Source organism: Anguilla anguilla, chromosome 10 (assembly GCF_013347855.1).
Source record: "Anguilla anguilla isolate fAngAng1 chromosome 10, fAngAng1.pri, whole genome shotgun sequence".
NCBI classification, from domain to species: Eukaryota; Metazoa; Chordata; class Actinopteri; order Anguilliformes; family Anguillidae; genus Anguilla; species Anguilla anguilla.
This window is the reverse complement of record NC_049210.1, coordinates 32,625,230-32,642,265: the sequence shown is the minus strand read 5'-3', so window position 1 is coordinate 32,642,265 and position 17,036 is coordinate 32,625,230. Positions and strand designations below refer to the sequence as shown.

General features: G+C 49.0%; 1 protein-coding gene across 6 annotated transcripts in view; it reads right to left on the bottom strand.

Annotated features, from left to right (window-relative positions):
* LOC118206502 (pollen-specific leucine-rich repeat extensin-like protein 1) overlaps positions 1 to 16,427 on the bottom strand; it is a 35,989-nt gene extending 19,562 nt beyond the window's left edge. The window contains exons 1-2 of one of the 6 annotated variants that reach the window (XM_035379282.1): positions 16,054 to 16,427; positions 1,308 to 1,531 (exon numbers count right to left, since the gene is read on the bottom strand). The gene's annotated coding sequence lies outside the window, so the exon portion shown is untranslated. Of the gene's footprint in view, positions 1 to 1,307; positions 1,532 to 1,926; positions 2,037 to 7,081; positions 7,263 to 16,053 lie in introns of those variants that run through there. The other 5 variants (XM_035379284.1, XM_035379285.1, XM_035379286.1 and 2 more) reach the window with 5 other exon arrangements.
* Between the last annotated feature and the right edge of the window lie 609 nt (positions 16,428 to 17,036).

Sequence of the window (17,036 nt, the reverse complement as noted above, 5' to 3'; positions counted from 1 at the left end):
CAGGAGTACAGAACCAAAACAACAAAATTGTCACCGTCCAAATGTCTCACTGTGCAAATATTTATGCACTGTGCTGTACAGGTGATGTCAAAAATGAATGGGGGATTTTAAAAAAAAACCCCAAAGTAAGGGAAATTGATTTGGGAGACATATTTAGGGAGCTCTCGTTAGCCTCTCTGTTTGACGAAAGTAAGTGAACATGTGGGGTTTGGGGGTGGGGGAGTTGTCATGGTGCATCCTTGGTTGCTAGGCAGGGCTAACCACTCCCTACCACAGGTGTCAGGACACGGACTGAACCGGGCGCCCGTCACAACCTGCTGAGCCTGTGATTGGATTAGGAGTGTGGCCCACAGCTCAGGGCTGTCCCGCCTCCAGGAACCCGGGTGAGAGGTGAGATCAGGGGGCTTTACTGTGAAAAATACACAGAGCAGGACTCCCCCAACCCCCCCCCCCCCCCCCCCCCGCCCCCACCCGGTGTGCAATCAGGCCCCTGTATCCAGCTCTACACCCACCCCACCTCAACACCACAGTCCACGATCCCCACAGAAGAACACCCACCCGCACGTGCAGACTGCAGCTGGAACTTTCGGTGTCTTTCAGTCAAAAGTATTGAAACCTGAGACAAGGTTTCAGTCTTCTACACAGAGACACAGACACAGACACACACACACACACACACACACACACTGAGTCACTGAGGACAGGATGCAGGTGCCTGTCACTGTTTCTCCTGCTACCTGCAGGCCAGAGAAGGTAAACCCCAAAAACCTGATGCTAATGCACCGAAATGAAGATCGTGGAAACAACATGGGACCAACAGCAATGTCCTCTGTGGAAGGGGGGGGGGGGGGGCATGCTCCCAACAAACACGCTAACACCCCACAACTGAGAGAGAGAGTGCCAGAGGGAGAAAGACAGAGAGAGAGAGAATAACAGAGAGAGAGAGACAGAGTGAGACAGAGAGAGAGTGAGAAACATGAGAAAGAGAGAGACAGGGAGAGATAGAGAGAGAAACAGAGAGAGAGAGAGAGAGATAGAGAGGAGTGAAAGTCTGGACTGATTTAGGCCTAAGCTGAGCTAGATTAGACGGGGGAGAGGGGGGAGCTACTGTTTTGCTCCTTTGAAAGGGAGCCTCACTCTCTATTCATCTCTCGATCAGCACACACACACACACACACACACACAAACACAGACACATAACATAATCATACTGTTCCCCTCCACCCTCTTCTAGAAAAAGAACTCTCTTTCATTTCTATAAGATTCGTCACGCACCCATTCACCACACGACAGCACGACTGACTTACCTTCCTTAAAGAATCGAAAACGCCCCTCTCGCTCTCTCTCTCTCTCTCACACTCGCTCTCTCTCTCTGTCTCTTCCTCTGCTCCGCCACTCCCTCCTGTTACAGATGGTTTTGGGCTATTTCTCCCCCAGTTCTGGTCTCTTCCTCGCCCCCCCCCCCCTTTCCTCCTCCTCCTCTCTGGCTGAAGGGCTGAAAGCGTTGGGCTGGCAGCTGGGTGTCGCTTCCCTAAAAAGGATGTTAAGAGAAACGCTGCTCAGAGAGAGGCCTCCCGAAATGCATTCACCAGCCCGGGCTGTCGGTAATTTAGAGCCTGCTCTGCTATTCTGGTATTCCCAGCTCTCTCTCTCTCTCTCACACACACACACACATGCACGCACACACACAAGCACACGCATGCACACACACACACACACACACACACACAGAGGAACAAACGCATGCACACACTTCACCAGCCTACTCTCTCTCTCTCTCTCTCTCTCTCTCTCTCGCTCCGTTTCCCCCTCAGCCAGTATACAATGAAAGCAGTTCACAGAGGCAGTCTTTCTCCCCCCCTTTCCCTCCCACTCTATCTTTTTCACTTTCAATCAGCCCCTCTCTCTCTTTCTCTCCTTGGGTACCTCTTTCTCTCTTGTTCTTTCTCTCTCTCTTTCTCTCTCGCTCTCGCTCTCTCACCGGCTGCAACTCCACTTTGCCCTTTCAGCTGATTTCCAACCAGCTGATAAATGCAAGCCTGCTCTGTCAGCACTGAACACACACAAGAAGGGTGGGGGGTGGTGGTGGTGGTGGTGGTGGTGGGGGGGGGGGGGGGGGGGGGAGAGCGGGCCCGAGGCGTCCGATTGGCCGGGGGACGTGGGCTGGCCGCGGGGGCTCTGCCCCCATTGGCCGGGGTGGGAGGGGGGGGGTTGGGGAGGTTGCAGTCAGTCAAGCGGCGAAGTCTCCGCCCACCTGCTCTGCCTGTTCCGCAGGACATCGGCGGCGGTAACGCGTGCGTTCCGCAGCAGAGGCGGGACAGGCACGCGGAGAATGGAGAGGCCAGCACATGCCCCTGGTCCTTAATCTGGGGGTCCACCCCCTTACCCGCCCCTCCCCTCCCCCCCCCCCGCTCCACACACCGAGAACGCTGGGACTTCATATTCCCGGATCCCAGAACTCCACACCCAGAGAGTCGGCGGCTCAGAGGAGCGCTCGCAAAACTTCATCTGTATTCGCCCAGTGTGGGGAGGGGAGGGGAGAGGAGGTGGGGGAGGGGGGGAGAGGGGACTGGTTTTCCTTTTTTTGCGCTGTTAAGCGTGCGTGGGCATTTCCTCCCATCTGTGTGCAAATGAGAGACAGGTGGGGTTTTTAAATCGGGGCCGGGTCGTCGTCGTCGTTTTCGGTCGAGCCGTTTGAGCTTGGGGGCAGAGGACGCGGCGCGACAGCTGAGCGTGCGTACGGACGCTTGCACCGTGCAGCTCGTGACATATGCAGAACTTTCACTATCGTATGGTGACAGCCTCTGCTCGGTGCTTACGTATGATTTATGTACTAGAGCAGAGAGAGGAAGAGAGAGAGGGAGAGGGAAAGAGACACAATACTGCAGCCAGCTCAGACCCTTGCATTTCTACAGCCAATCCTTTAAGCCAATAAAATCAATTACTTCCTATCCCTTTTGTACATGAAGCTTAATAGCACCATTATAGCAGTTCACACTTTATACAAGCAGACAATGGACAACTGCTGCTGTTATTACTTTCTCCAACATAGTATTATTACTGAGAAGCACATTAATTAAACACAGACCTCCACAGATTTATGTGCTGTGCCTTTAAGGGCTGTCTCTTTCTTCCATATATGGCATTTTGTGGGTGCGGCCCAGCCCCCTTTAGTTCCGCCCCCTGATTATGTGAATCTAAATGCAGCTTGGAACACAGAGCAGGAAGGAACGGTATCTTCACTCCCCAGACACATGTACGCACAAGTACACTCACACACACACACACTTCTATAGAAATATCTGCACATTCTGTACTTACTCAACTACTGTTCCTACTTCCTTCTATGGTGAGCGTCCCACACACACGCACACACACACACACACACACTGACACACGGAACTAATACAGCAACTCGAGAACGCGAGCCCTGAACACAATCGTGTGAACAATGCCATGCAGACTAAACACGCGAGGGCCAGCCAGCTGGTGCATTCTGCAGTAAACACAAACAGAAATCTCCAGGAACAAGAACAATCCGAAACACCCAAAGACAGAAAAACAAGCCCATCTGACTTCACAGAGCAATGACAGACCGGGGCCCTTTTTTTCCAGAACTTTCTCAGAATCTGGCCACAATGAAGTTCAACTCTGGAAGGAAGGAACTGAAAGCCGCTCGTTGTCCTCGTCCCCTTTCTAAAGACCGCCGCAAACGCGGACCGGCTTTGTGACCGTTTATTGCCGGTCCGACCCCTAATTAGGGAGGCCGGTCTGATACGATGCGAACGGGTGCAATCGTAAGGAGACGCGGTCACGTTCGAGGCGATGCGACCGTGCGGCGAACGTGGGGGAGGGGATTAAAGGTGTGTACAGGCGCAGGAAAAATCCCTCCGTAATCGGGCATATGGAGGGTGGGGTGTGGTGGGGTGGGGGTGGGTCAGCGGCCACGGGCGGTCAGCGTGGGCGACCCGGCGAGTTTTGGCGCATAACCGGGCGGGGCTTTAACCGCACCCTCCGCTTCCCCTCTTCCCCTTTTCCAAACCGCCACGCCGGGCTTCGCGGCCCTGTTCAAAACTCGGACCGAGGCCGCTCGACCGGACGCAGGCCCGGTTAACCCGGCCCGGCGCTCAGAACCGAACTCCGAACTCTCAGATTGTGTGGAGAACCGAACCCGCGTTTCGCTAGGGAACGGCCCCGACTCCTCACACACCGACGGCGCCCTCCGTTCTGCGGAAAGAGAACTTCCCAGGAAAACGCCACCTGCATCCCTCTTCCCCCCCCCCCCCCCATCTTTCTGATATTTTCACTGGTTAATTTTCAACCAGGTGACCAGTGTCAAGGAGATACTAAAAACACAACGGTGTGAAAAGTAAGTCGCTTCCCGAGGAAAAGTTTGGACCTGTCGGGTGCTCCGGTTTGGGGGGGTAAAAACTTCTCACGCGTCCCCCGCTGAAACACAGCCAGAGAAAACAGTGCCGCCAGCGCAGAGGAGCAGAGAGAACCCCGCTTATCCGTTTGATCTGTCTGAAGCCCCCGACAGAGAGACGGAGAGAAGAGGAGAAAGGGACAGGGAGAGGGAAAAACAGAGACTGTGAGAGGGGCTGGGAAAAATAAAAAAGAGAGGGAAGAAAGAGAGGGTATGAGAAAGGGAAAGAAAAGGGACAGGGAGAGATGAAAAACAGAGAGTGTGAGAGGGGCTGGGAAAAATAAAAAAGAGAGGGAAGAAAGAGAGGGAATGAGAAAGGGAGAGAAAGGGACAGGGAGTGAGGATAAAAGAGGAGACAGAGGGAGTGAGAAAGTGTGAGATGGCGAGAGAGAAAAACAGGGAGTATGAGAGGGGCTGGGAGAAATAAAAATAGAGGGAATAGAGAGGGAATGAGAAAGGGAGAGAAAGGGACAGAGAGAGAAAAAGAGAGGGAAGAAAGAGAGAGGGAGTGAGAAAAGGAGAGGGGGAGAGAGAAGGAAAGCGAGACACAGACAGAACGACACAGAAAGGGCGAGACGAAGGGCCTAAGAGATAGATAAAGAGGAGGGAGCAGGAGAGAGAGTGAGGGAGGCAAAGCGGTAATTAAGGACACGTAGTGTTATCAAAACCGACGCGGGGACCTTGCGTGACCCCTCCGAGGGGTTCTGTGGGCGGGGTTAGACTAGGGCAGTACTCTGATACAGAAAACAGTGGAAAAAAAATCGGCAAGTTTCACATCAAAGAGGACCACAAAGCTCAAAACAGAAGAAAGCAGGGCTCTACTTTAGCACAAGTTCAAACAGCAGCAGAAGGAAAAGTACGTTTCCGCCACAACAGTACAACAGCTCTCTCACGTTCGCTGAACCGAGAAAGCACTTTGTAAAATGCACTCGTTGTGTGATTAACGCTTCATCTTTTCATGGTTACCTGAGCTTTTTCAAGGACTTTTTAAGCCTTTTTGACTCTTACCTGAAAGTCAGTTGAAAGTCACAGCTTAAGTTTAAATCATAACCTACGTGATTCCACCTGCTAACACCTGACCCCCCCCCCCCCCCTCGCTCCCCCTAACACTCCCTCATCCAGCTCATGGGGTTAAAGACAGATAAATCCAGGATTTACAACACGGTTTATTTTCCCAGCTCAACGATACTAAATTGCTTTCTTACATTAAAGTGATGCTGTAGGTTAATAAATAACTGAGTATATGGCAGTAAACATCACAGTTATTCAGGTAATACAATACAATGTTTGCAGTCAACCCCCCCCACACACACACACACAAACCCTACATAAATACATACACACACATACACAAACACACAGACCATGTACACGCATGCACACACACACATACACGCACATGCATGCACACGCACGCACAACACACACACATGCGCACACACACGCGTAACACACACACATGCGCACACACACGCGTAACACACACACACACGCACGCGCACACACACGCACGCACCTCCGCCAGTACACTGCAGTCATCGCCAAGAGCCAAGGCAAGCTGCAAAACTGTGCTCAATGCAGCCGGCGAGGCCACAGACCAGAACGCAACCGAAACACTGCATCCTACCCACAGGGGAAGGATAGCCCCTCCAATCAGGGACAGGACAGAAGGGACAGGGGCGGGGCAGGACAGGGCGGGGCAGGACAGGGGCGGGGCAGGACAGGGGCGGGGCGAGAAGCCACTGAACCCGTCAGGCCACCGCGCATCTTCCAGTCTCATCTCGGGTAACAGAACCAGACGCAAGAAGGAAGGTCCCGCTTAGCGGGAAGACCAGAGCCACGGAAGCAGCGCTCCGCCGCGGTCGATCCGACCGTCGGACGCGCGGGAGCGACAGGCCGAGGGCTGAAGAGACGCGGTCGACTCCCGACCCGAGAAACGCGGTCAGGAGGAGCCGTGGTCGGCTGCAGAGAACGGCCCTCCTTCCAGCGCTCTCGCCGCGAGCGACCGCGACCGCGTTTACGGACACCCGCTGGACCGCGCCGCCTCACAGGACCGCAGAGCCCCCCCGTCGGTCCAGCGAAAGTGTGGGAACGTGACCCAAGGCTCTCCCGAACGGGCAATGAAAACATTCCCGAAATAAAATTTTTTTAAAAACACGCCGGACCGCGCGGCTGCGCACACTGGGTAGAATGGCGCATCGCAGCGTGAATTAAAGGCCGGTTTCCACCGTCGACGTCTTCAAACATCGAAAAAAGTTATCTCCCGGGCTCGGCTCGTTCACCGCGGAGAGAGCGAGGCCGCGGCCGGAACATCAAACGGCCAGCGCCTCGCCAGCGCTCTCCTCTTCATCGGCGACTTCAAACGCGCGCGCTATCCTCCGAGCCCGGGCCGCTTCCCTCCGCCCAGCAACGCGCACCGCTAACCAAACTAGCAGACGCTGCCAAAGGTCTGGCGCCTGCACTCCGACAATTAAAAATAAGCGCACGGCAAAACAAAGAAGTTTGGCTCTGAAATCACGATTCGTGAGTTATGAAATTACTCGAGTATGATATGAAGCGTAACTGCAGAGGAAGGCGCTGGTTAAAAAGTGCCCATTTTCCTTTTTTTTTTAAAAAAAAAAACTGAAAATAACACAGTGCACTAGTAACACTCACCAGTTTGACTGTGCTGCAGTGGAGGGGTAAGGTGAATAACTGTTGATTTACACCTGATTGGCTGTGGGAGCAAACTGCCAGCGAGGTCCTTTCTGCTTGTGTGTGACTGGTGTTGGTCTGCACACTGCAGTTCTGGGCTCTAATGCCATGCCAGGGACCGGAATGTTCCGGGGAGAACATGAGCTGGGTTCATCGTGACTGGCAGTCCGGTCAGCCACAGGAAGCAGCCTCCCCCCCCGCCCCCCCCACCCGTTCTCCACATTCCTTTCTCCTCATCGCAGTGTGTGTGTGCGTGTGTGTGAGAGAGAGAGAGTGTGTGTGTGTGTGTGTGTGTGTGTGAGTGAGAGCGTGAGTGTGTGTGTATGTATGCTATGCTCAGTTTTTGCAACCTTGAAATACAAAGCAATGCCCAAAAAATACTAAATGGGAGGTCACTGTGACACAGGCAAAAACCTTTTTTTCTCATCAACACCATGTTCTTTCCGCATTTTCAAAATTCTTAACCCTAGTACAGTTGTGGGGTAGGGCATTCTTTTTGCATGTGTCTATGTGTATGTGTGTGTGTGTGTGTGTGTGTGTGTTTGCACAACCTTTAAAATAATCTATGTGCACTGCACACTTGGGTAAACTGCTTGAAAGCTTGTTCTTGTTCCTCTTTTCCGTTCTGTCAAAAAAAAGGAACGAATTCGCTAGCGTGAAATGACAGAGCTTTTAACGTGCACTGGCCCAGAGACGGCCGTGCCAGGTCAGCTCGCAGTTCTGGAATTACGCAGCCGTGACCGAAGCACGCTTTACTGCAACACGACAAAGCCCTCCACAGAAAACTAAAACCCGCGTAAGCGACGCCTTTCCGTTCGAAACCCCGGCGCACGGGGGAGCCTCGCTGACACAGAGGCCGGCCTGACTTTCGTCGAAGGACTTTCGCCGGCGAGCGGTAATGAAGGGGCGGGGCCTACCTTCAGCGGCTATACCGCGCGTCTCCCTACGGCGCCTCTCGCCGGATGAGAAACGTCATCGCGTCGTCGGTCGGGCGGCTCGAAAAAGCGTAGGCCGGTTTTCCACCGCGCGGCGTACGCGTGGCGCGTCGTCGCGCGCTATCGCTACCGCGGGTCTCGGCGGGGACAGACACCCTAGCCACGGCCCCCCAGCGTGGCCCGCACGGTGCGGTCCACACCTCGACCCTGCGGCGGCTCCCAAAATTCCTCTTCCCAAAAAAAGAACCCATTCTTTTACGGCGCAGTCCGAATTATTTGGCTTCGTAAACGCGGCTTCCGACCGGTGTAGCAAGTGGGCCCGGTTGAGCTATATTAATCTATCGAGCGGATAAAAAAAGGAAATAAAACAGAAAGAAAAACAGAACGGCATCGCCGTCGTTATGATTTTAATTGGGCCGCTTAGCGGAGCCGGCTCTCGACGCGGGGCGATCGATAGCGAACGGGGAGCGGAACGGCTTCGTCGGTCAGCCTCGCCGGTGACGGGCGGAGCGCCCGTAAATCACGCCGCTGGCCGAGGGCCCGCCGTCCCGAGCGCGGGGAGACGCCGAGGAGAGGGGTGGGGGACGGCGGACGTTAGCGAGCGCCCGTCGTAAATCTCTTCGGCGCGCCGCCGCGCAGGCTCGGAGAGGCTTGCGGGTCCGCGCGTTGCGTCCCATCTCACGTTGGTTTGCGTGTAATCTTTCGTTGTGTAATGGGCACTGCTGATGGTTTTAATGATGAAAAAAGAGGGGGAAGGGGAGATCTCTAGTATCTGAGAGCGATGTAAAGATGGCCAACAGATCACATGAACGCTGTTTAAATATGAGCCGGAAGAGCTTACCCGTGACCTGGCAGATGGAGATAAGGATGGTGTGTGTGTGTGTGTGTGTGCGTGCGTGTGTCTGTGTATGAGTGCGCATGTGTGTGTGTGCATGTGCGTGTGTCTATATGTATGTGCACGCGTGCATGCATGGACGTGTGTGTGTGAGTGTGCGCATGTGTCTGTGTATGCGAGTGTGCGCATTTGTGTGTGCGTGTCTGTATGTATGTGTGTGCATGCGTACATGCATATACTGTATGTGTGTGCGTGCGTGTGCGCGCGCGCGTGTGTGTGTGTGCGATACCCCAGGCTGCAGGTTGTGAATAACACACCAAGGATAAGCCATACCACCCAGTTATCACATTCAAGAGCAGGTTAAATGGGATTCAATGCCCTCAATATTTTATGTCAAAGCTCATTCATACCACACCTATAATTAGATGTCCTCACACAGAGTTTTTAAGAAATAGATTTGCAGTGGGGCTCTAACTATGTTATTCATACCTAAGTGCACCACAACTCGTGTTTTTTATAAAAGCAGAAACAGCAGCCCCTAATTTAAGGAACATGTATTTTTAAATGTATTACAGCCATATATACTACCGCAAGAGGACACCTAGTCTACAAACACCATATAAATGGTGACTATTATTTATAATTATAGCTAGGCCGGAAGCAGGGGGCTTGCCTGTTCTTCCTGGCAGGAGGAGGGCTTGCTTTGAGCAGAGTGAGCACTGGCTGAGCTTTGGGGGCAAACAACGAGGGCAGGCCTTATCCAGCCACAAAACTGAAAGCACTGATGTTTCAGGTAGACTAAGGACAAAGTAAGAGCACTAGCTTGAATGTGTTTATAATAAAATACAACAGAAAAGCACTGTGTGTGTACTGCAATGTTGTGAGTACAATGAAAAAATTAAGTCTTCTTTGGCTTACCAGGCTCTTTGTAATTACTAAGCTCACCAATGCTCTTTTTCTTCTTAATGACATTCAGAACAGTTGATATTGGTTAGCCTAAGGTTTGGCCAATGTCTCTGTTTTTTTCTTATTTCTCAGCCTCATAATGGCTTCTTTGAATTTCTTTCATTTGTACAATTCTGGTCCTGTTGACCAACACCAATAACAGACTCCAAAGGCAATCAAAGGGCTAGAATCAGAACTACATAATGAAAGCTCTCTCATACCTGCAGTAATGAAGCAATTGGACACACCTAACTCATCAGAAACAACTAGGAAACCATTTGTCCCAAACATTATGGTGCCTTGAAATGGTGGACTATGTATGAAAAGTGCTGTCATTTCTATCTGGTGAAACCAAAATGTATAATAATACCCTTTAATAAAAAGCTGAGAATCTATACTTTAACCACAAGTAAAACATTTCATTACAAATCTAATATTGCAGAGTACACAGCCAAATAAAGAAAAAAATATGTCCCAAACATTATGGAGCTCACTGTATATGCTTGCAATTGCAAGTGTCAAGATAGGCCATAGGTCCACTGGCTGACAGTCTGAAATCAAGACTAATAATGTTTTGCTCGTTATCCGTAAGGGGATTTACATTTAGAGCCGTTTTCTAATTAGGGCTGGGACTGAAAAAACCTTGGAGTGCAATTAAAGAGCAAACACAACTGGCGTGAAAAATCCATCCATCACCCCCGATGCCCGCGGCTCCTGATCACCCGCGGTCTGAATCAGGCATCTGAGGGGCGGGGCAGTAATCACCTGTTTACGCTGCGGTATTGACGAACTAAGCCGTGCAATTATTTCCATATCCATAACTGGCAAGATTCGACAAACTTAATCAAGCCCGTCACAATCCCATAATCTCCCAACCCTCTTGGAAATGGAATGGGCCTATATTGTAGTATATTACAAACTTTTTGGAAAATATAGTGGAAAACATATTTTATTACTGAAAACTGAAAAACTCCTTATATGGAGTTCTAATGTGATATAAATTATTGACTTGACTTTGAATTGATTGTGATGTCATTTTCAAAGTAACTGAACACTCAAAATTGCTTACAATCATCAACTGCCTTCAAAGAACAACAGTGTTGATCAGGTTTTAATCCTTCATGTGGGCAACGATGTTGAAAATTACAGCAATTTTAAGCCACAACCACTGCAGAAATAGCTACAGACTGCAGAGCAAGGATTCCCGAAACTAACATCATTACCCATAAAACAACAAAGTGCTAAAGTTGCCATGTAATAATAAATGATGAAACTACACATGTTAATTCACGTTAATTAATTTTTGAAGTATTTTATCCCACCCACCCCCTACCCTTGAATACTTCTGCCCATCCCTAGTGGACAGAAATTTGGTGTGGTACTGAAAATACAAAGCAAGGCACTAAAAATACAAAATGGGAGGTCACTGTGACACAGAGAAAAATGTGTTTTTCTCATAAACACCAAGAGTTTCTTTCTACACGCGTGTGTTTTCAAGATTCTTAACCCTAGTACATTGAAATCAACAATTTACTCTGCTTTGAAGTAAATCTGGTAATAACTACACTGACCACCATAATAGGTTTCATTTTCTGAAAATTAAAATATGTCTTTCGGAGATGTATTTAATGACTTCAGCGCACAACTGAAATAAATGGCTTTCCTGTTTGAACGCTAAATGAGATATGAGGTGTCTAAAAGTAGAGAGGGTTGGACAGAAACATTTTCGGGTTTGGGTATTTTCATTGGATACATTGAGGATACTGAAAAAATGTAAATCACTGGTGTTATCCTTTAAGCACTTACAACTACCCAGGGTGCTTCAGTCTGGTGCTGGTGGGACAGAATCAACAGTGGCCTGAGTCAAGTCTGCTTCCCCAGTAACCTGTGTGTGTGTGTGTGTGTGTGTGTGTGTGTGTGTGTGCGTGTGTAAAAAACACTGGCCCATCTGTGTAAAGAATATGAATTCCAATCAGACAATAAAAAGTTAATTTTCACTCTGTCTTTTGTTACTGAACCAAATGTTTCTCAGTAGGCAAACGGGTCAAAGGACACCGGTGATGTCAGGTTTGGCAAGTGCACTGTTCTGACATTTATGTTTATACAGGCGAGATCCTCTTCTCTGTGCTTTCGGTTTCTCAGCCTAAGAGACAGGCCTGTTACCCTGCACACACAAATAACAAGCCCCGTCTCTTCACGAATTCATTAAAGGTCCGCTTTAGTCATTTGCTTTGTTCCACAGAAATACAATGAGGAACGAGATGCGTTTATGTCAAGTCATTCATTTCTCAAGTTTCTGCACTGAATACACCACAATCGCACGCACAGGCAGACACACAGACAAACACATACACACACACACAAACACAGACACAGGCAGACACACACAAGAACAAACATGCACACAGGCACACACACACAGGCAGACACACACAGGTACAAACACACACACAGGTTGAATGCAACCCACTAGCAGCAGGATCAGATAGGAAAGGCTGTGCCACACTTCCTCGAGCGCAGCTTGGAGGGAGGACAGATGATCCACAAATACCATGTAAAGTTTCTGCACTGAATACATGCACAGTCACGTGCACACACACATGCACACAGGCACACACACACAGGTACAAACACACACACACAGGCGCGCGCGCGCGCACACACACACACACACACAGGCAGACACACACAGGCACAAACACACACACACACAGGCTGAATTTGACCCTCCAGCAGCAGGATCAGATCCTACTCAGAAAGACTGTGACACACTTCCTCGAGCACAGCTCGGAGGGAGGACAGGATGGATTCTGAAACCTGGCCACGCCCCAAACCCCACGGCACGCGAAAGACTCGTTTTGGCCAGATCGGGCACGTCAGGACTGCCGGAGGGCAGCACGGAGAGGCCAGGGCAGCCGGAGGACTGCACTGCTGCAGGCCAAGGACAGGGCGCTATTTAAAGACACAGAAGAGCAGGTTGTATTTACTCGCCACTGATGGCTGAGATCATGCCATGCTGGCAGCTGAACGAAACCCACAATTACTAAAAACAAAACGATCTCTGACTAATGCGACGCTTTCAGAAGGCACAGAGGGCGGAGAGCACACACACACATACACACACACAAACCCACACACACACACACACACACACACAGACACACACACACACATCCACAGACGAACACAGGCATGCGCACGCACACACACACACACACACACACACACACACACACACACAAACCCACACACACACACATCCACAGATGAACACAGGTGTGCACGCACGCATACACACACACAATCAAAATTTCTGAAAGTATGCCCACATACATGCACTGAGCTAATTAGCTAATTTCTGGACGAAAACCTAACAGCTTGCAGTTGACAGCAACCAAAGTTTGAGCAATTTGCAGGTGCTTTTGAATACTCTGGAAGAGGCTTATCTCATTCCTTTGAACATGTAAGCCAGGCAACCGGGGAAACAGCTTCTGACAAATTACCCACTTCGCCCAATCAAGGGGACCCAAAAAAATCCCATCCAGAAACCAATTCCCATCAAAACAATCAGTGCAAAATACAGTTTGAGGTGATAAGCAGCTGTCCTTCTCCACATAGTCAATTTGACACATTTGCTTCCCTGTTCCCTGGAATACCAGCCACAAACATCCAGCATAGCTATAGCCCATAATGACTAGGAAGGCCAGAATCAGGAATAATAGAATAGGGTGACATCACTTTACTGATAGGAAGAGCTCCACCAATCATGGAGTACTGTGGTGACATGCAATAGAACAAGAATGATGATGATTGGTGGATATATTCTGGCTGCTCTTCTGGGCTCTCTGTGGGTATTAGGTCATACACACCAATACCATCTGTACTGTTGTGCTGGTTGTTACCAATGTACTCTCTGACTGGTGGAGGCCCTCTCTGTTTTCACAACTGTCTTATCTCTGGTAAGAGCCTACATCTGAAGGCAAAGCATGTGTGGTTGCTGCCATACAGTGCAACCAAGCTCCCTTGTAAGACTGCGGAAGTGGCCTCAAAGACACTAGAGACGAATTCCCTTCAGATGAATACAGTATTGACTTACAGCACTGGCCCACTGATGCTTAACTAAAGCCCATTGAACTCAAGGCAAGAGCATTACACCCACCAAGGTCAAAAGTCGCAATGAAGCAACCATTCTCGAGTTATGAGATACTTTATTCGCCTGTGAACTGTAACAGAATCACAGACAGATCTGACTGACATTTTTCCCCACACGCATACAATTTTCAGCTTGTGAAATAGCTCACCTTGTGACATAGTACAGGAAGAGAACCCCTGGCGTGTTCGAGCCCAGGTCTGACACAGTGCTGGGTACTCCCTATGCAAAACGACGAGCCTGCATAGGCTGAACAGCCTGTTCTCGACATCAGGCATTCTTATGTTACTATGCTATGCCCTGCCAGTAATGCTAAACTGGATAAACTGAACTTAATTACCTCCAGGGCAGAGAAAGTATCTAAATGAATATTTCCAGTGTCATCCCCCTTCATTTAAAAAAAAAACAGCCAGGAATAAATGCAAATGAAGCGCACAGGTCTAAACCAGATACTATACCAGTGAGGAGAAATAATGTATCCATGTTCACTTGGCTATGGAAACTGGTAGCAGACCACGCCTCCAAGTACAATGTACACGTTTCATACTTAATATCACCTCTGACTATGTAAATGGAGGGTCAGAGCCCAAATGGACATCAATATAACAGACATGGAACCCACAAGCTGTCTTTAGTAGCCATTTTCAGATATTAGCCTCCATTTGACATTGTAAGCATCTGGAGACACTGACTGCTGACCATACAGGCCTGTGCAACAGTATCAGCTCCGAACATCATAACTCACTGAAAACAATACAAATTAAGGGGGCGCAGTCGGCAACATATGACAATAGTGAGAGAGGGTTTGTCAACATGAAAACAAGTCACATATAGCATTTAACCAGCAGAATTTGATGAGCTCAGCATAATTTTATGGTGCAAAGGCAAGGCTAAACAGACCCCCCCCCCCCCCCCCCCCCCCCCCCCCAGGAGAAATGGCAGAGCTTGGTTTTCAAAGCGTAGCTGCCACAGAATTTATATGCTGGTGCTGTGACAATCTAATCTGTAAGTGAGGGGAGTGGGTGTGCATCACTGTGTGTGTGTGTGTGTGCGTGCGGGTGTGTGAGCGTGTGTTTAGAAGGGGTGGGGAGAGAGCACTGCAAAGCAACCAAATGCTGAGAATATGCTGCTGATAATCTCCTTTACTGGACAATGAGGCTTTAATAATTTAGACAGCATACCCTCCATCCATCAATTTTTCCTTCATAAAACCTATATGTATGAATAAGTGAGTGATTAACACATTATTGTACTCATTCTTATTGTACTGAATTGCATTTTAGAGAACAATAACTTCAGGGTAGGTGTGGACAAGTGGCTAAGCCACGGTTGCTCCCTACCCAAGAGCACAACCATGCACTGCACAGGACTAGTTAAGTGTGCATTACAAAGCACGTATTTACAAAGCCTGCATCACACGCGTCCATGTGCCCTAATCAAACGCCCCAGACCATCAAAAATTGTGCTGCACTGTTCAGTTCAAATGGAAAATAAGGGACAAAGAGAACTGTCACAAAGCCAAGAAAACAATGATAATGTCAGAAAATTCATTTCAGCGTGGAGGAAGTAGGGATCCAAGACAAAGCACAGAAACGCCCCCTGCCAAGAGCTTACACGCTTCGGTGCACGATACTGTAATAATACCGTATAGCTAACCTCTACTGTCACGTTTAAACATGCCAAATGTTGTAAAAAGGTAGAACAGCTATATAGTGTGTTTTATCCCAAAAGATAGAAGCTTGTTGTGCAAAATGAAGCGACAGGAGTTAATTGCAAGGGGCTTCCTCGGAATTCACATTGTGTTAGAGGCTTTTCATTAAAATATGATACGATCAGACTAAAGTGACGTGATCGCATTAAATAGTGGATCTAGCTACCAGGCTATATGAGCTAGCTACGACCAGCCCACTGCAATGTTGCTGGCTCGTTAGCAAGCTAATGTTAGTTAACTAACAGAACAGAATCCGAAAAGTGAAAACGTTAGCAAGATCTAATAAACGACAGTTATGCTAATTAGGCTAGCCAACATAAATGCGTTTCGCTAGGGTTTATCCAGCGACCTACTCACCCGCTACGAGGTAGACATCAAGTAATCAATCTGGCAACGACAGGGTTAAGCAAGCATTTCCTTCGTGTCCACAGAGTTGTTTCTTCAAGCTGGACCTGGCTAATCGATTTGCACGGCAATTATATTTAAATTCAGCGACCTAACGTATGTTTCCTTGTTCATGTACGTTAAGTTAACAAGATAGAATAACAATTCAAAGGACGCTGAACGCAGTTAAGTTCCGTAGCTCAGCCTCGGTCGCTTTTTCTCCGATCTGTCTCCTCTTTCCTTCTCCAGTCGCTTCTTTTCTGTCTACTCCCTCTGAGATTTTCTGTGTTCAGCTGTTTCCTCTGCGCCCTCACCCATAAAATTGGCCTGTGCCTTTAAAAACGAAGCTTCCGGGGTCTGGTTGAAAATAAGTAGGCGGAACCCAGAAGAAACATTGTCCGCCTTTCATTTAACCGATTTGTTGATAAAGACCTGAGTTGTCCAATAGGAGACAAAATGAAGTGCACGTTTTGAATATATTTGCATCAAACAAATATATTCGTAGTCATCGGACGATTATTGGATACCATCTTGCTGATGCGTGCCTTCAAGACACGCCCAGTACACGTGCTATTTGTCCCATTCCGATCGCTCGAGCGGAGCTCGCCATAAGAGGCAGTAAACATTGTGGAGACGCCAGAGAAGTATTTCACGAAGCAGGATTACTGAGCTTGCTAGATAACTGCGCTGAGTAAAACCCGGAACAGCTGTTTTTACTTCAGTCCATGTTCTAGATTTCATTGGGAGAGTTCCGGGTTTTCCTCAGTGCAGTAATCCTGCTTCGTGAAATACCTCCCAGATCACAATAATAAGTAAGTAACCCAGCATACACTATAATAAGTAACACCACAAAATTAATCTCTTAAATCCAATTCCCAGAGTCTATGTGTACTTTTTTGTTCCCCTTCATGGCTCCCACCATACTGCTGCAACAAACTTGACGTTTACTGGCACAC